Source organism: Cherax quadricarinatus, chromosome 37 (assembly GCF_038502225.1).
Source record: "Cherax quadricarinatus isolate ZL_2023a chromosome 37, ASM3850222v1, whole genome shotgun sequence".
NCBI lineage: Eukaryota > Metazoa > Arthropoda > Malacostraca > Decapoda > Parastacidae > Cherax > Cherax quadricarinatus.
The window spans coordinates 3,400,131-3,413,452 of NC_091328.1; positions in this window are offsets into that span (position 1 = coordinate 3,400,131).

Below are 13,322 nucleotides of genomic sequence, written 5' to 3' on the forward strand. Positions count from 1 at the left end.
TGGCTCGTTAGGTCCGGACCCTTATCCGTTCTTGTCATGTATTTCTCAGTACTTTCTCCGTCTGTTTTTTGGGCAGTCGTGGCTAAATATGCTCGAGATAGTATTCCTTTATGCCGATGAGGAGCTCTTCATCCATGGAAGTAGAACTATCCTCCCATTCGGTGGATCAAACTTGCATGATCCCATCCTGTTTGACACTCCCCACTAATAATAATAATAATAATAATAATAATAATAATAATAATAATAATAATAATAATAAAATGTAATAATAATAGTAATAGTAATAATAATATTAATAATAATAATAATAATAATAATAATAATAATAATAATTGGAAACAGAACGAGCAGCAGTAAAGGTTGGAACAATACATTGAGATCAAGAAAGGCTTTCGAGCAAATTGAAACCAATGTTTAAACTAAAACCTGATAACGAGGCGTCTCCAGAGCCATATCAGAAAGAAGGTGACGAAATGAATAATAGTTTCGAGAAAATTACTTGTAATTACAGAGAATGAGGAGGAAAAAATGACTCGAATGCAGCATTGGTTGATAAAAGTGTCAGTGGTAAGAGAGGAAACACCAGGATGGGAGAAGGTAAACAGAGGAGTGCCACAAGGATCTCTCTAGGTACCCACATTATTCTGATGTGTGTAAACGATCAGAGGGGTACCACAATGATCTCCCTAAGGTACTCACACTATTCTTGATGTGTGTAAACGATTAGCGGGGTACCACAAGGATCTCCCTAGGTACCCACACTGTTTCTGGTTTTGTTTAGCAAACTCCGCCTTGAGCTGCGTTCTGATGAGGAATCATCGCATACCAATGTAGTTACTTGGTCTCGTCTCTCCTCTCCAGGCAATGTATTACAACACCACCACCACCACCACCATCGCAATATCTACTACCACTTCTACCACCATCCCACCACCATTCTTCAACATTCCACCACCACTACCACCATCCCCATCACCACAACCGCAACAATGTAATGTCACCCCCCTCCCCTTCCCCACTACCAAACAGGACGATTTATAACATATGAGAGGCGTCTGAATCAGTCAGCGGCCCGACAATAGCCGAGGATTAGCCAGCAGTGCTGACAACCCAGCCAACACCTTCTACATTAGTGACAACGCTACAGCACCCTCTCCTCTCCTCGTTCTACCATCATCACACATATCGCCTCTCATTTACATATATACTTTATACGTGTACATATATATTTTTCGAAAAAAATTTATGAAGTACAGGCGATGTTTTTATGCTGTACAATACACCAGTTTGATCATTTTTTTCGATACGAATGTTCGAATTCTCAATTCGACCATATGTTTAAAGGGAAAAGCTTACACCCCTTGATGTTATCTGTTTCCCCTCTGTACTGGACCCCCTGAGGGGAATTTTCTATAAAATTTCCTCTCATTTTTAATACCTGTACCAACAATAAATTTTAATCACTACTAAATTTTTAATCACTGCCTGACTTCAAGGAAAAAAAAACTGAAAGGATTGTCTTAAAAGAAGTCACTGTTTACAGTTACATCGTTCGTGAGCAGAGGCGGCAACTGCGCTGACACTAATCCGGATAACAATGCGACTAAGAGAGGCTTAAGAGGTATTTAGGTATTCTGATGAGCTTGTTACATTACCGATTCAGTTGGCTGTTTGATGGCTGTTTGGCTATCAGTGAGTGTTCTCTCTCAGTGAGTTCTCTCTCGGTGAGCTCTCTCTCGGTGAGCTCTCTCTCAGTGAGTTCTCTCTCGGTGAGTTCTCTCTCGGTGAGCTCTCTCTCGGTGAGCTCTCTCTCGGTGAGCTCTCTCTCAGTGAGTTCTCTCTCGGCGAGCTCTCTCTCGGTGAGCTCTCTCTCAGTGAGCTCTCTCTCAGTGAGCTCTCTCTCAGTGAACTCTCTCTCGGTAAGTTCTCTCTCAGTGAGCCCTCTCTCAGTGAGCTCTCTCTCGGTGAGCTTTCTCTCGGTGAGCTCTCTCTCGGTGAGCTCTCTCTCAGTGAACTCTCTCTCAGTGAGCTCTCTCTCGGTAAGTTCTCTCTCGGTGAGCTCTCTCTCGGTAAGCTCTCTCTCAGTGAGCTCTCTCTCGGTGAGTTCTCTCTCGGTGAGCTCTCTCTCGGTGAGCTCTCTCTCAGTGAGCTCTCTCTCAGTGAGCTCTCTCTCAGTGAACTCTCTCTCGGTAAGTTCTCTCTCAGTGAGCTCTCTCTCAGTGAGCTCTCTCTCAGTGAGCTTTCTCTCGGTGAGCTCTCTCTCGGTGAGCTCTCTCTCAGTGAGCTCTCTCTCAGTGAGCTCTCTCTCGGTAAGTTCTCTCTCGGTGAGCTCTCTCTCGGTAAGCTCTCTCTCAGTGAGCTCTCTCTCGGTGAGTTCTCTCTCGGTGAGCTCTCTCTCAGTGAGCTCTCTCTCAGTGAGCTCTCTCTCGGTGAGCTCTCTCTCGGTGAGCTCTCTCTCGGTGAGCTCTCAGTGAGCTCTCTCTCAGTGAGCTCTCTCTCGGTGAGCTCTCTCTCGGCGAGCTCTCAGTGAGCTCTCTCTCAGTGAGCTCTCTCTCGGTGAGCTCTCTCTCGGTGAGCTCTCTCTTGGTGAGCTCTCAGTGAGCTCTCTCTCAGTGAGCTCTCTCTCGGTGAGCTCTCTCTCGGCGAGCTCTCTCAGTTGCTTAGTTGGCCTATTTTTGTTACACTATTATTATTATTATTATTATTATTATTATTATTATTTAGCAATCTGAAGGTCTGGATGACGTTAAAAATGTCTGGGTGACATACGTGATCATACGATTTTGTTTCCAAGAGAGAGAGAGAGAGAGAGAGAGAGAGAGAGAGAGAGAGAGAATGGGAGAGAGAAGGGATATTAAGCAATGCCAGACACATCAGTAGTGTGCTGCTATCCAACTTGTGATAAGTTACACAGAGGGAACAAAAGCTAACTGTGAGGGATGTGGGAAAGGGATGGAGGGGGAGGTAAAGAGAGGGTGGATAATGGAGTGATGACCAGTCCCCTAGTGAGGGAAGGGAGAGGGAGGGGGGCGTGAAGGATGCTGCCACACCACGTCATCACCACAACGATCAGCTGATAAACTCCTCCGGATCCGTCCATGACTGACTTCATTTCAGTACCAACAGCTGCGTCACAACTCCAGCCATACAGAATATTAACTAGCACTCACTTCCAATTAATATTTGTACATTAGGGTCATTCAGAAAAGAGAAATATAATGATGTAGGATAGCAAAGGCTAAACCAGGGGCAGGACAACGTCTAAGCCAGGGGACAAGACGAAATCTAAGGTAGGGGTCAGACATGTCTAAGCCAGGGGCAAGACGAAATCTAAGGTAGGGGTTAGACAATGTCTAAACCAGGGACAAGACGATGTCTAAGGCAGGGGGCAAGACGGAGTCTAAATCAGAGGTAAGACGGGGTCTAAGCCAGGGGCAAGACGGAGTCTAAACCGGAGGTAAGACGGGGGTCTAAGCCAGGGGCAAGATGGAGTCTAAACCAGAGGTAAGACGGGGTCTAAGCCAGAGGTAAGACGGGGTCTAAGCCAGGATCAAGACGGAGTCTAAGCCAGGGACAAGACAAACGGAATGAAATGCGGTAATCCAAGGGTTTTTGTGTATTATCTTACATCCCCTTGTCTGATTCTCAACACGTGGTAACGCGCGTCCAGATGTGCTCTCTCTCTCTCTCTCTCTCTCTCTCTCTCTCTCTCTCTCTCTCTCTCTCTCTCTCTCTCTCTCTCTCTCTCTCTCTCTCTCTCTTTCGCACTCTCTGCATTACCCTTACACCACAGATATAAGAGAATTTCCTGTATTATGTATCCCTGAGGATGCATAATACATACCTGGAGAGAGTTCCGGGGGTCAACGCCCCCGCGGCCCGGTCTGTGATCTTTTCCTTTCTACAAGTATCTGTTAAGAACTAGGGAACGCCTCTTCCGATCGGCTTCAGACTTCGACTGCTGATTTACCGTAACTAGGCAAGGATTTATGTAATTAATGACATAGGCGTAGGTGCTCCCTGTTCAGTTTTACATACAGAACATTCCTGGCTTTTGGAATCTGTGCGATTCCAAATACAATGTGTGTGTGTGTGTGTGTGTGTGTGTGTGTGTGTGTGTGTGTGTGTGTGTGTGTGTGTGTGTGTGTGTGTGTGTGTGTGTGCAAGCGTGAGTGCAAGCAGTGTCGTATTAAAAGTTTAGTTATTACTGTGAACCAACTGACCAGCTGATGCAACATTCAGACAACCCTAGTTGTGGTATTCCCTTCATCACCCCAGACAACCCACTTCCAGCGTCACTCCTCTTCGCCCTCCTCTTCCTCCTCCTCTTCCTCCTCCTCCTCCTCTTTCTCGCTCGTGTTTACTCTTCCGATATATAACATTGTCCTGGCCACCTCCGTCATTCTCTTATGGGTTAACCCCGTGAAGATAAACAGTGGAAAGTGTACTGAGTGTTTGTGTTTAGCGGGAGGGCAATTTTGATTACACTCGTCTATATGTTCTTATTTTTCCTCTTTCATGTCGTGGTTCTGGGGGTGAGTTCTAGCTCTTGGCCTTACTTCTTAACTGGCTTCTTTAACAGGCTTACTATCTCTTAGCCTTATAAGTAGAGTCGCAGCTATCCTTAAAGTCAAGCATAGTCGTTCTTCACTTCTCAATATTAGATATTGAACTTCCTGATTTCCATGCCGCCCAAGAAATATTACCTGATATCCCCTTGGTTCATCTCTGCCTTTAGCTTCCAACTGTGCCCTTGTGTACCCGTTTTCGCCTCTCTTCCCCTGTGCGCCCTCTCTCCCCGTTCTAAGAGCTTTATCATACCTGTGTGTGTGTGTGTGTGTGTGTGTGTGTGTGTGTGTGTGTGTGCATGTGTGTGTGTGTGTGTGTGTGTGTGTGTGTGTGTGTGTGTGTGTGTGTGTGTGTGTGTGTGTGTGTGTGTGTAATAATTTAAGGACCTCGCCAGAGAACTTGAATAAAGGATAAGTAATTGGAGTAATTTCCAGTGCATTCTTAAGCAGCAACTCGGTGTAATTATGTCGCCAGGCGAAATTGGAAATCAAAGGTGTTGATTGTAAGTAGGGCGGTCAAGTAAACACTTGTGGATGGAGCACTTAAGTGCACCACACTTTAATGGTAAGTAATTACATCGCTTATAGACGAGGCACTTAAGACGTCTCAGTTATTACGATCGATTTTCTCTAATTTGTGGCCCATGGCTGAGGTTGGTGGGAGGGAGAAAAGAGAGGGAAGAGGGAAAGGGCGAATAGAGAGAGGAAAGAGGCAAAGGGAGAGCGGGTAGGGAAAAAGGAAGAGCGTTGAGGATGAAGGAGAAGGGGAAAGAAAAAATATGAAAACGAAGAAGGTAAAGGGAGATAGAGAAGGGAAAGTAGAAGTGACAGAGTTAAAACAGAGGAACATGAGGAGATTTCTATGTGTAGCTTCTTTGGCCTCATGTGTACCTTCTTTGGCCTCATGTGTACCTTCTTTGGCCTCATGTGTACCTTCTTTGGCCTCATGTGTACCTTCTTTGGCCTCATGTGTACCTTCTTTGGCCTCATGTGTACCTTCTTTGGCCTCATGTGTACCTTCTTTGGCCTCATATGTACCTTCTTTGCCCTCATGTGTACCTTCTTTGCCCTCATGTGTACCTTCTTTGGCCTCATGTGTACCTTCTTTGGCTTCATGTGTACCTTCTTTGGCCTCATGTGTACCTTCTTTGGCCTCATGTGTACCTTCTTTGCCCTCATGTGTACCTTCTTTGCCCTCATGTGTACCTTCTTTGGCGTCATGTGTACCTTCTTTGGCCTCATGTGTACCTTCTTTGGCCTCATGTGTACCTTCTTTGGCCTCATGTGTACCTTCTTTGGCCTCATGTGTACCTTCTTTGCCCTCATGTGTACCTTTGGCCTCATGTGTACCTTCTTTGGCCTCATGTGTACCTTCTTTGGCGTCATGTGTACCTTCTTTGGCGTCATGTGTACCTTCTTTGGCCTCATGTGTACCTTCTTTGGCCTCATGTGTACCTTCTTTGGCCTCATGTGTACCTTCTTTGGCCTCATGTGTACCTTCTTTGGCCTCATGTGTACCTTCTTTGGCCTCATGTGTACCTTCTTTGGCCTCATGTGTACCTTCTTTGCCCTCATGTGTACCTTCTTTGGCCTCATGTGTACCTTCTTTGGCCTCATGTGTACCTTCTTTGGCCTCATGTGTACCTTCTTTGGCCTCATGTGTACCTTCTTTGGCCTCATGTGTACCTTCTTTGGCCTCATGTGTACCTTTGCCCTCATGTGTACCTTCTTTGGCCTCATGTGTACCTTTGGCCTCATGTGTACCTTCTTTGGCCTCATGTGTACCTTCTTTAGCCTCATGTGTACCTTCTTTGGCCTCATGTGTACCTTCTTTGGCCTCATGTGTACCTTCTTTGGCCTCATGTGTACCTTCTTTGGCCTCATGTGTACCTTCTTTGGCCTCATGTGTACCTTCTTTGGCCTCATGTGTACCTTCTTTGGCCTCATGTGTACCTTCTTTGGCCTCATGTGTACCTTCTTTGGCCTCACGTGTACCTTCTTTGGCCTCATGTGTACCTTCTTTGGCCTCATGTGTACCTTCTTTGGCCTCATGTGTACCTTCTTTGGCCTCATGTGTACCTTCTTTGGCCTCATGTGTACCTTCTTTGGCCTCATGTGTACCTTCTTTGGCCTCATGTGTAATTTCTTTGGCCTCATGTGTACCTTCTTTGGCCTCATGTGTACCTTCTTTGGCCTCATGTGTACCTTCTTTGGCCTCATGTGTACCTTCTTTGGCCTCATGTGTACCTTCTTTGGCCTCATGTGTACCTTCTTTGGCCTCATGTGTACCTTCTTTGGCCTCATGTGTACCTTCTTTGGCCTCATGTGTACCTTCTTTGGCCTCATGTGTACCTTCTTTGGCCTCATGTGTACCTTCTTTGGCCTCATATGTACCTTCTTTGCCCTCATGTGTACCTTCTTTGCCCTCATGTGTACCTTCTTTGGCCTCATGTGTACCTTCTTTGGCCTCATGTGTACCTTCTTTGGCCTCATGTGTACCTTCTTTGGCCTCATGTGTACCTTCTTTGGCCTCATGTGTACCTTCTTTGGCCTCATATGTACCTTCTTTGGCCTCATATGTACCTTCTTTGGCCTCATGTGTACCTTCTTTGGCCTCATGTGTACCTTCTTTGCCCTCATGTGTACCTTTGGCCTCATGTGTACCTTCTTTGGCCTCATGTGTACCTTCTTTGGCGTCATGTGTACCTTCTTTGGCCTCATGTGTACCTTCTTTGGCCTCATGTGTACCTTCTTTGGCCTCATGTGTACCTTCTTTGGCCTCATGTGTACCTTCTTTGGCCTCATGTGTACCTTCTTTGGCCTCATGTGTACCTTCTTTGGCCTCATGTGTACCTTCTTTGGCCTCATGTGTACCTTCTTTTGCCTCATGTGTACCTTCTTTGGCCTCATGTGTACCTTCTTTGGCCTCATGTGTACCTTCTTTGGCCTCATGTGTACCTTCTTTGGCCTCATGTGTACCTTCTTTGGCCTCATGTGTACCTTCTTTGGCCTCATGTGTACCTTCTTTGGCCTCATGTGTACCTTCTTTGGCCTCATGTGTACCTTCTTTGGCCTCATATGTACCTTCTTTGCCCTCATGTGTACCTTCTTTGGCCTCATGTGTACCTTCTTTGGCCTCATATGTACCTTCTTTGGCCTCATATGTACCTTCTTTGGCCTCATATGTACCTTCTTTGGCCTCATGTGTACCTTCTTTGCCCTCATGTGTACCTTTGGCCTCATGTGTACCTTCTTTGGCCTCATGTGTACCTTCTTTGGCCTCATGTGTACCTTCTTTGGCCTCATATGTACCTTCTTTGGCCTCATGTGTACCTTCTTTGGCCTCATGTGTACCTTCTTTGCCCTCATGTGTACCTTCTTTGGCCTCATGTGTACCTTCTTTGGCCTCATGTGTACCTTCTTTGGCCTCATGTGTACCTTCTTTGGCCTCATGTGTACCTTCTTTGGCCTCATGTGTACCTTCTTTGGCCTCATATGTACCTTCTTTGGCCTCATATGTACCTTCTTTGGCCTCATGTGTACCTTCTTTGGCCTCATGTGTACCTTCTTTGCCCTCATGTGTACCTTTGGCCTCATGTGTACCTTCTTTGGCCTCATGTGTACCTTCTTTGGCGTCATGTGTACCTTCTTTGGCCTCATGTGTACCTTCTTTGGCCTCATGTGTACCTTCTTTGGCCTCATGTGTACCTTCTTTGGCCTCATGTGTACCTTCTTTGGCCTCATGTGTACCTTCTTTGGCCTCATGTGTACCTTCTTTGGCCTCATGTGTACCTTCTTTGGCCTCATGTGTACCTTCTTTGGCCTCATGTGTACCTTCTTTGGCCTCATGTGTACCTTCTTTGGCCTCATGTGTACCTTCTTTGGCCTCATGTGTACCTTCTTTGGCCTCATGTGTACCTTCTTTGGCCTCATGTGTACCTTCTTTGGCCTCATGTGTACCTTCTTTGGCCTCATGTGTACCTTCTTTGGCCTCATATGTACCTTCTTTGCCCTCATGTGTACCTTCTTTGGCCTCATGTGTACCTTCTTTGGCCTCATATGTACCTTCTTTGGCCTCATATGTACCTTCTTTGGCCTCATATGTACCTTCTTTGGCCTCATGTGTACCTTCTTTGCCCTCATGTGTACCTTTGGCCTCATGTGTACCTTCTTTGGCCTCATGTGTACCTTCTTTGGCCTCATGTGTACCTTCTTTGGCCTCATATGTACCTTCTTTGGCCTCATGTGTACCTTCTTTGGCCTCATGTGTACCTTCTTTGCCCTCATGTGTACCTTCTTTGGCCTCATGTGTACCTTCTTTGGCCTCATGTGTACCTTCTTTGGCCTCATGTGTACCTTCTTTGCCCTCATGTGTACCTTCTTTGCCCTCATGTGTACCTTCTTTGCCCTCATGTGTACCTTCTTTGCCCTCATGTGTACCTTCTTTGCCCTCATGTGTACCTTCTTTGCCCTCATGTGTACCTTCTTTGCCCTCATGTGTACCTTCTTTGCCCTCATGTGTACCTTCTTTGCCCTCATGTGTACCTTCTTTGCCCTCATGTGTACCTTCTTTGGCCTCATGTGTACCTTCTTTGGCCTCATGTGTACCTTCTTTGCCCTCATGTGTACCTTTGGCCTCATGTGTACCTTCTTTGCCCTCATGTGTACCTTCTTTGCCCTCATGTGTACCTTCTTTGGCCTCATGTGTACCTTCTTTGGCCTCATGTGTACCTTCTTTGGCCTCATGTGTACCTTCTTTGCCCTCATGTGTACCTTCTTTGCCCTCATGTGTACCTTCTTTGCCCTCATGTGTACCTTCTTTGCCCTCATGTGTACCTTCTTTGCCCTCATGTGTACCTTCTTTGCCCTCATGTGTACCTTCTTTGCCCTCATGTGTACCTTCTTTGCCCTCATGTGTACCTTCTTTGCCCTCATGTGTACCTTCTTTGCCCTCATGTGTACCTTCTTCTTGTGTACCTTCCCTCATGTGTACCTTCTTTGGCCTCATGTGTACCTTCTTTGGCCTCATGTGTACCTTCTTTGCCCTCATGTGTACCTTTGGCCTCATGTGTACCTTCTTTGCCCTCATGTGTACCTTCTTTGCCCTCATGTGTACCTTCTTTGCCCTCATGTGTACCTTCTTTGGCCTCATGTGTACCTTCTTTGGCCTCATGTGTACCTTCTTTGCCCTCATGTGTACCTTGCCCTTGTGTACCTTCTTTGCCCTCATGTGTACCTTCTTTGCCCTCATGTGTACCTTCTTTGCCCTCCTGTGTACCTTCTGTGCCCTCATGTGTACCTTCTTTGCCCTCATGTGTACCTTCTTTGCCCTCATGTGTACCTTCTTTGCCCTCATGTGTACCTTCCTTTGCATCATGTGTACCTTCTTTGGCCTCATGTGTACCTTCTTTGGCCTCATGTGTACCTTCTTTGGCCTCATGTGTACCTTCTTTGGCCTCATGTGTACCTTGGCCTCATGTGGCCCTCATGTGTACCTTCTTTGGCCTCATGTGTACCTTCTTTGCCATCATGTGTACCTTCTTTGTCCTCATGTGTACCTTCTTTGGCCTCATTGTACCTTCTTTGCCCTCATGTGTACCTTCTTTGGCCTCATATGTACCTTCTTTGGCCTCATGTGTACCTTCTTTGGCCTCATGTGTACCTTCTTTGGCCTCATGTGTACCTTCTTTGCCCCTTCTTTGCCCTCATGTGTACCTTCTTTGGCCTCATGTGTACCTTCTTTGGCCTCATGTGTACCTTCTTTGGCCTCATGTGTACCTTCTTTGGCCTCATGTGTTCGTTCTTTGGCCTCATGCCTCATATGTACCTTCTTTGGCCTCATGTGTACCTTCTTTGCCCTCATGTGTACCTTCTTTGGCCTCATGTGTACCTTCTTTGGCCTCATGTGTACCTTCTTTGCCCTCATGTGTACCTTCTTTGGCCTCATATGTACCTTCTTTGGCCTCATGTGTACCTTCTTTGCCCTCATGTGTACCTTCTTTGGCCTCATGTGTACCTTCTTTGGCCTCATGTGTACCTTCTTTGCCCTCATGTGTACCTTCTTTGGCCTCATGTGTACCTTCTTTGGCCTCATGTGTACCTTCTTTGGCCTCATGTGTACCTTCTTTGCCCTCATGTGTACCTTCTTTGGCCTCATGTGTACCTTCTTTGGCCTCATGTGTACCTTCTTTGGCCTCATGTGTACCTTCTTTGGCCTCATGTGTACCTTCTTTGCCCTCATGTGTACCTTCTTTGGCCTCATGTGTACCTTCTTTGCCCTCATGTGTACCTTTGGCCTCATGTGTACCTTCTTTGCCCTCATGTGTACCTTTGGCCTCATGTGTACCTTCTTTGCCCTCATGTGTACCTTCTTTGGCCTCATATGTACCTTACCCATGTGTACCTTCTTTAATCATGTGTAATCTTCTTGTCTCATGTGCACCTTTGGTCTCATGTAAAATCTCTTTGCTCTCTGATAAAATTCTCTTGTCTTCATGCACCTCTTATTCTGTGTACATTCTATCTCATGTGTACCTCACTCCTCACAAATTTCTTGGCCCCATGTGTACCTCTTTGTCTCATGGGTGACCTTCTGCTCTCATGTAAAATTTTTCAAGCCTCATGTGTACTCCTCTTTGGCCTCTCACTGAAATTTGGCTTCATAAATTTCATCTCTCATGTGTACCCTCTCTTGGCCTCACATGTGTACCTTCTTGTCTCCTGTACCTTTGGTCTCATGTACCTCTTTGTCCCTCATATGTGTACCCTTTGGTCTTCATGTGTACCTCTTTGGCCTCTCATGTGTACCTTGGCTCCCACAAAACTCTTAATCTATACCCTCCACTCACATGTAATTTTCTTTGGTCTTATGTACCTCTTTTGGCTCCTGCAATTCCTTTGCCCTCATGTGTAATCTCTCATTCCTATGTGGAACTAGTCCGTATATCTTTCTGCCCACAAATTCATGTATTCTTCATAAAATTCCTCTTAATATTCATGTGTAACCTTCCTCTTTGCCTCATGTGTACCCTTTCATTCCTCATGTAAATTTTTGGCCTCATGTGTACCTTCTTTGGTCTCATAGTTCTTCTTGTTCATGTAATCTTCATTATTCATGTACTTTCTTTGTCTATGTGTACCTTCTTGGCCTCAAATCTCTTTGCTCTCATGTAAATTCTTTCTTGGTCTCATGTGTACCTTCTTGGCCTCATGTGTACCTTCTTTGGCCCTATGTGTACCTTTCTTGTCTCATGTAATTTCTCATCTCATGTAAATTCTTTCTTGTCTCTCACAAATTTTCTTGTTCTGTGTAATTTCTATTCATAAATTTCTTTTGGCCCCATGTGTACTTGCCCTTGATGGTAATTCTCTTGGCCTCATGTGTACCTCTTGCCTCATGTGTACCTTCTTTGGCCTCATGTGTACTTTGTCTCTCATGTGTACCTTCTCGGCCTCATAATTCTTCTTTGGTCACAGTAATTTCCTTTGGCCTCATGTACTTTTGCCCCCTTATGTGTACCTCTTGTCTCTATGTAATCTTCTTTGGCCTCATGTGTAATCTTCTTGGCCTCATGTACCTCTCTTTGGCCTCATGTGTACCTTTGCCTCATACTTGTCTCATGTGTACCTTTGGCCCCATGTACCTTCTGGTCTTCATGTGTACTTGCCCTCATGTGTACTTTCTATTCTATGTGTACCTTCATTCTATACCTTCTTGGTCTCATGTGTACCTTTGCCCTCGATAAATTTTCTTTGGCCTCATGTGTACCTTCTATTCTATGTACCTTCTTGGCCTCATAAAATTTTCTTGTCTCTATGTGTACCTTTCTTTCATCTGTGTACCCTTTGACTCATAAAATCTTCTTTGGCCTCATGTGTCTCTTGGCCTCATGCACCTTCATCTCATGTACCTCTGTCTCATACCTCTTTGACTACAAAATCTTCTTGTGGCCCCACAAAGGACTCAATCATGTGTACCTCGTCTCATGTGCACCCTCTTTGGCCTCATGTGCACCTTCATTCTCATGTGTACTTTTGGCCTATGTGCACTCCTTCTTGGCCTCATAACACCTCTTTGGCCCCTGTGTACCTTTGCCCTCATGTGTACCTCTTGGCCTCATGTGCACCTTCTTTGGCCTCATGTGTACCTTCTTTGGCCTCATAAAAATTTCTTTATTCACAGTACCTTCTTTGGCCTCACAAAATTTCTGTCTCATGTGTACCTTCTTAATATCTCATGCACTCTCTTCAATTCCCCATGTGTACCTCTTTGGCCTCATGTACCTTCTTATCTCATGTGTACCTCTTTGCCCCTCATGTGTACTCTTTGTCCCTATAAATTTTCATTCATGTGGTTCTCTTTGGCCCCATGTACCTTCATTCTATGGCACCTTCTTGTCTCTCTATGTCACCTCTTGGTCTCATAAAATTTTCTTTGCCTCAGGTATCCTCTTTCTTTTGCTCTCATGTGTACCTTCTTTGGCCTCATATGTGTACCTTTGTCTCTGTTATGCACTCTCTGGTCTCATAAATCTTCTGTCCGTAAAATTTCTTTGTCTGCACCTTCTTGGCCTCATAAATCTCTGGCCTCATGTACTCTCTTTGGCCTCATGTGGTACTTCTTCTTGTCTCATAAAATTTGCCCTCATGTGTACCTTCTTTGGCCTCATATAAAAATTTTTGCCCTCATGCACTTTGGCCTCATGTGTACCTCACTATGTACCTTCTTGCCTCATGTGTACCTTGCCTCAT